This window comes from Stegodyphus dumicola, chromosome 11, assembly GCF_044657685.1.
Source record: "Stegodyphus dumicola isolate Sdum_Otavi_A_Nest chromosome 11, ASM4465768v1".
In the NCBI taxonomy this organism is placed as follows: Eukaryota; Metazoa; Arthropoda; class Arachnida; order Araneae; family Eresidae; genus Stegodyphus; species Stegodyphus dumicola.
This window is the reverse complement of record NC_140778.1, coordinates 40170423-40177177: the sequence shown is the minus strand read 5'-3', so window position 1 is coordinate 40177177 and position 6755 is coordinate 40170423. Positions and strand designations below refer to the sequence as shown.

The window sequence follows — 6755 nt, the reverse complement described above, 5'->3', positions numbered from 1 at the left end:
TCAAGGAAAGCTTATTCTTTCACCTTTAGTATATAAGTAATGGTAATTTACCAGATAAAATTACTTAATGGGGAATACAGAAAAATATCTAACCACTTACCTTTGTGACTTCATCTGCAAAGAGACTAAAAAAGTAGTTCAGCTAAATCTGCTATAATAAATATTTATAATAATGCTAAATTATGCAATATCTATTAATATAACAAATTTTTGTAAAGCTATTTATTTGGATGAAAAATAAACACATTCAGAAATTTATGGCACTATACTATGATTAACAGAGGAAAAACACTTTTCAAAATTCAAAATAGTTTTTATTAATCCAATTTATCACATTTTATTTGAATTCATGAAAAACAATCTTATATCCATGTATTCTTATGTATATAAGAACTCTTGATAATTAGATCTCTGTCATTGTCTTTCACAGCACCTAAAATAAAAAAAACACTCACAATTACTATATGTGAATATAATTCATAATTAAATTTAAACAAATGACTATTAGAATGCAAATTAAAGGAAGCATTTAAAATATTTTAACATTTAGTACCTATAAACAGAGTAGCAATTATTTGATTTTTCGATTATAGTAAAATAAACATGGGGGATGCCTTTTAAAATTTTTTATGTCAGAAAATAAACTCAAACCACCAGCTGAACATATGAGCAGTTTTATCAATCAGCCACTGGTAGGTAACCTGGATACTGAATCAACATATAAAGTTGCCAAGATAAAGAGAGAAACAAAATTATGATAATCACATCTTACCTATTCATAAAACTTTTTTAAATTTAATGTGTAAGCAAGTCCAAAAAGAGTGAGAATGAATTTATTTTGCAACACAAAGTAAAGTCTTGCAGGAGCAAAAAAAACTTCTCATGAGATTGGCAAGTAAAAAATAATTAACTGCATCTGGTAACATTTATCTGACAACACATAAGTAATTGTTAGCTACGTGCAGAAAATAAAATCTGATCAGGGGCATAGCTAGAGGGGGGCATCTGTCCCCCGGTGCAGAATCCAAGGGGCGCCAAACTGATGTTAGAAAATTTTAGAATTAAATGTTTTCCATCCTTGGCAAGCAGTAGGGGGCGCGAAATCTTCAGTTGTCCCTGAGCGCTGAAAACCCTAGCTATGACTCTGAATCTGATCATGTTAATGCAATTTTAAACTTTTGAATTTAACCGCAGAAATTTACCAAAGAAGTACTTGTAACAGTAGTAAATGAAGGTGTGGCTAATCTTTACTGTATGGTACACCTTGGTTTCTGTCTGAAAAAAAATCGCAAAGTGGTATTGGTTGTTTGTGAAATGTGGAAGCCCACTGCGTCAAATAAGTTTTTCGGTAACCCTAATGTTGGCGAAAGTAGGCTTTTGGGGGGGGGGAATTTTTTTTTTGTCAATAAAAAGGAGTTATTTCTGCAAATACTGCCAGCGTGCTGTGATAAATTTAGTTTTGGGCTACTTTTTTTAATAGTAAACCTTTTGTATGGTCCCAGATTTTTGGTTCTTACCATTCTTTTCAATTGCTGTGTTTGGTTGCACGGAAGTGGTATGGTCTTGTATTTTGAACATGCTATTTATTATTTTGGTGTGGGTACCATCGTTCGAGTATGTCTGAGGTGACTAAGAGACGAAAAATTTAATTGAATTGCTTACCTGGAGGATGGTGGTGGGAAGCCTAAACATATGCATGTGAAAAAGGTATGTTAAAAAAATGATGTTTCATTTATTTTTTTGTCTCTGTGTGTTAATTTCTGTTAGAAGATTTGTTGTTTAATGTTTTTATGTTAGAAAATATGTATTGTTGGTAACTTATTCCTCTCTGTGTATTTTTGGTTGTCTGTGTGTTAAGACAGTGGCGAATTTTTTCTGGTAACTATGATATTTTTAACTTTCTGATTTTCTTAAAGTGAAAATAGATCAATGTGTACATGGACAAAGTTAAGGCAGTGCACAATGCCCAGTTTGTGCAGTTCTCTGTTTTAATAGGTCGATGTGTACATGGACACAGAGTTTGTGTATGTCTTTGACTTCTTATTTTGGTTTTGTGTAGCGGCCACCTTGAAATTGGTGCCGATCCTCTCAGGTGACGATCTTGATATAAAAAAAAGAAACGATTCGCCAAGGGTTACAGTAGAGTAAATTTTCACCAAAGATGTTCTACCATAATCACCATTTCAGTGGTTTAAACACTAGTGGAGCAGTATGCAGAGATGAAGATTTGAGTTTTGTTTACACAGCATGATGGTTTAGGCACTCCAGCCATTACAGTGAACAAAATTATAATAAACATAGCCACAATAATTGTCTATAAATATTGATGTATAACACTGCATTAACTAATATATTTCTTATGCTAGTATATACAGAATCCTTAATCGAAGGGAAAATCAGAAGACTGTGCATGAATTTTCCTTTAACTGAAACATGGATTTGACCATACAAATCTCAGTCTTACGGGACATGCCACACTATGCAGATAGACAGTAAAAAGTGCTTGTGTTGTTTTTATTTGTTAGAGGTATGAAATAAATACACTTCTAGATTTTAATTTTTTCTTTTCTTGTTTTACATTTGGATTACCTATCAAAAAGTAAGGAATTTTGATATTATTACAATATTGGAGTTAAAATAACAATTATTGGACATGTTAAAGTAATGAAAATTTTAAATTAGGTTAAAAAGTAACCCTTAATGTGGTATATTTTTGAATTAAACTCTATCGACATTAAAAACAACAAAACATCCCTCTTTATTAAGGACTTTAATTAACTAATTTTAAATACGGAGCTATGAATGAATATTTTTCCCTTGCATGTTATAATAACTGAAACAAAATTACTCTGATACAGTCAAAATTCCTAAATGCAAGTACATAAAATTTACTTTAGCAATTTAAAGAGATGAGACACACTGAACACATGAATAAATTTCTATCAAAGAATAATTTATTAAATTTGGCCCATTCCATAGTAAACTTTAACCATTAGATTACATTATTACACCATGTTATCAGTTTGAAAAGGAAGTCATATGCCAGATCTTGGATGTAAAAGAAATGCACAAAATAATATACAGATTATTGAAAAATGATGTATACCAATGTTTATATATATGATTAAATGTAACAGAAAATTTACTGTCACAACCACATTTTTAAGTGATATGTATTATTTTAACATTTTACAATATTTAAGGTATGGCATTAAATGCAACATTATGTGCCTGGATATAAGTTAGTAAATTAAAAAAAAAAAAAAAAATAATAATAATAATCAAAGAATGAATGTCATGAAAAATTTCAAAAACAAGCAGAATTTAATTTAGAAGACCTTTAGACACTTATGATAAATAAATTTGAGAATTCTTCACCCAAAATTAAATTATAATTAACTAAAACCAGTTTGACTGACCTTCTACAAAATCCTTCAGCTGCAATTTTTTCTAGCTTGAAAACCAAATTCTTCTCCACATGGTAATAACATCTTAACCAGTTGAAATTCCTGCAGAAAGTTTGATAACACAGTAATAGAATTAATAGAATAGAAAAATTAACACAAAAGTATAGAACATCATTTAAACTTAACATTATTACAAATTTTGGTGCTTTCTGACTATCTGCAAAGCTGTGAAAATTGGCAAAATGGTTAGTTTATGGTTCATATCTACTGCTCTGTTCACAAGTAGTAATTCAAATAAGCACTTTATAAGAAACAAGAAATTTTAGGATGCACACACACAAAAATATATACATTGGGTCAATATTCATATATTTTTCATCCAATGGAATAATATTCAGAAATAAAGATTAAATATAAAGCATGTAAATACATGTGTGTGGTATGCATATTCATAGTTTGCTATTATCGTGTGCATACTCTTGCTGTTTTAGCATAAGTTGAAGCTGTGAGAGCAGATGATAAGAAAGTATCAGAATTTTTCATGTATAAGAAAAGATTGCCCTGACAATAGTATCTCAATTGTTTAGCATTGACATTTACATAGCGCATTAGAAATATATAGTAATATATGTATAATAAAAAGATAATTGCATATTATTAATTCATTTTTTTAAATGCCAAACTTTAACAATTCTTTCACATGAACATCTAAAATCCATTCTTAACTAAAGAATAAATAATAAAACCATGTAAATTTCTTATCAAGCCCGTCATTTCCGAAATGTCTACTTCTGAAAGTTCCCAGCATTTCTCAATATATTATTAAATTACTAAACTAAGCATCAATGATCATCATGTTCGCTAATGTGGCAATATCTTTTACACTTCTTTGTTACCACAAGTAACAAGTAGGCTTCAATAAATCTTTAACTGTTACATGCTACTTTTGTCTAAAATTTGTACAAATAATAAAATTAAATGAGCTCTTTATAATATGCTCAAAGAAATAATTTTGTATGAAAATTTGTAAGTTATATATTGGCCTGATTAATGATTCAGGAAATAATTCGGGTTTTCAAAGTGCTTCCAATAATTCAAATTTCAGCTTGTGTCAAAATAAAATCTATAACACAAAGATAAGCAAATTTCCTTATGAACAATGCATTTTTTAACATTATTCAATCACTGGCAATCACACAGTACTGATTGCTTCAATAAACATTACTGTGTGTTATTTAAAAGACTGTAATGTTTTAATTATTTCCTTAATTAAAACATTACAGTCTTTTCCTCCTTCTAACACCATAAGAAAACCCAGATAAGAAATATAAATATATCAGTAAAAATAAATTATATTATTGAATGACACTTTACATTAATTACACTTATGCATATATTATTTTATTATAAATTATTTCAAAATCAAAGAAGAGAAGGGGGAGAAACTTTAATATTGACATTTCTAAAATGATATAAACATTAATCATTTAGTACAGTTTGTTATTTCAGGCAAAAAGAATTCACTTTTCTGGATAGCATTTATATTTCCATCTCACTTTCAATGAAACATTAACAGAAATGCATATAATTTAAACACCAGTTTTTTTTTTTATTTATCAGACAGATTATGTCAACTCGAAAAAACCTATCAGTAAAATTCGGTAGTAATAATTCTGAATGTTAGGCAACTTGCAAGATTCAACAAAAATTATCAATACTTTTATTATAATGACAATACTACAGTATTGAATGACCATATTTTGTCTTCCTGAAAATCGAATCTTAAAATGATATGCAGTTTGTAAAATGCTTAATCCTTTTATACAATATTCAAAAAAGATTAAAAAAGGTACTGTTCTGTTATCAGGACCGGGTTCAGAATTGTATTTATGTATGCTTGTATATTTGTGTGTCTACATATACACATCTACGCACATACTTACGAACACAGGTTCATACATTTCCGATTCTGGTCCCAATAACAGAACAGTACCCCCAAAAAAACTTGAATTACAAACTAGATTCAGATAATGTTTCAACCATACATATTTTGGACAAAACAATGCAAACTCTTATTTTTATACAATTGTTCAAACTATTTAACATAAATTTATTGCTGCAATAAAATAATAAGCAATCTGATAACACATATTATTTTGAAACTGAATGCATAAACTAGACTAAAAAAAATTCAGTCATAAACATTTGGATAGCAGGGCAAATTAGATATTTGAAAAGACAGCCAGCCATTGAGATACACGTAATTCACGACAGAATGGTAACAATTCATAAAGCTGTGAAACATTTAACTGTCAAAATGACATAAATAACATAAATTCGAAAAGCAAAAAAAGTAAACATACAAGTATTGCAACTGAACTTACCTTTCATGCAACAAAAAATATCCACACAAGTTAACCTCATGGCGCAGCCATTTTGGATTTCGTTTCAAATCAGACAGATGTTTAAGGATTTGCGGAAGAATACGAGGAACTAGTAGTTTGCCGGATACAATGTGCAATGACGCGAAAGAATATAGTTCTGTAGAACTTCCTACATTATTCCGTAATAAACAGTACTATTTCCTAATTTTTTCTTTATCTAATTAATTAATTAATAGGGAAATAGTTAAATAATGCCGAATTCATTTTTAATGAAATGTAAAATTTTGCATGTATGGGACGACCACCTTCCGTCCAATATTTCTGAGAATATAAACAAATTTTGGAATCTGAGAGTATCAGTAAATAAATATATAGAATATCGCCTCTCAAACGACCACTTCTGAAAGTGACCAATAGTTCTGAGATTATAAATAAATATTGATATTAAGCACTATTTCTATAAGACGACCATCTCTATATAAGACCAAAGTTTCTAGAATCTTGGATAGTCATCAGAGATGTATCTTTAGTGCGAAATTATCGCACGACTGTAATTCAATATCAATAACAGATCGCGCGATTGAAAAACTTTTTCTGTCCTGTAATTAGAGGAAAAAAATTTTCCGTATGAGGTATTTCTCCCGCTTTCCTAGCGTGCCTTCGTGGTGTAATCGTTCTGCACGCTGGGCCGGTATTTCAGAGGTCCGTGTTTCGATTCACGACGAAGGCGGTTGCTAATTTTTCATCTCTACGTCTTCCCAAAAAAATCCTAATGTCTCTACAGTGGCGCCCGAATTAAAAAGGTGTTGGATGAGGTATATCCACACCCAGGATTTAGTGATTGGATCCCCTTAAAAAAAAAGTCGGCCTTTAAAAAGAGAAGTAATATAAGGTATTTTTCCCGCTTTCCTAGCGTGTCTTCGGCCCACCAGCGGCCGAGCGGTAAAGTCGCTGAACCCTGGTA

The 6755-nt window shown here is 30.3% G+C and overlaps 1 long non-coding RNA gene across 1 annotated transcript; it reads right to left on the bottom strand.

Moving 5' to 3' along the window:
• Window positions 1-292: 292 nt before the first annotated feature.
• On the bottom strand, window positions 293-5861 carry LOC146993898 (uncharacterized). The gene is made up of 3 exons (XR_015043827.1): window positions 5792-5861; window positions 3420-3509; window positions 293-433 (listed from the first exon to the last, which is right to left on the bottom strand). It is a non-coding gene; the product is annotated as an uncharacterized LOC146993898 (long non-coding RNA).
• Window positions 5862-6755: the final 894 nt, after the last annotated feature.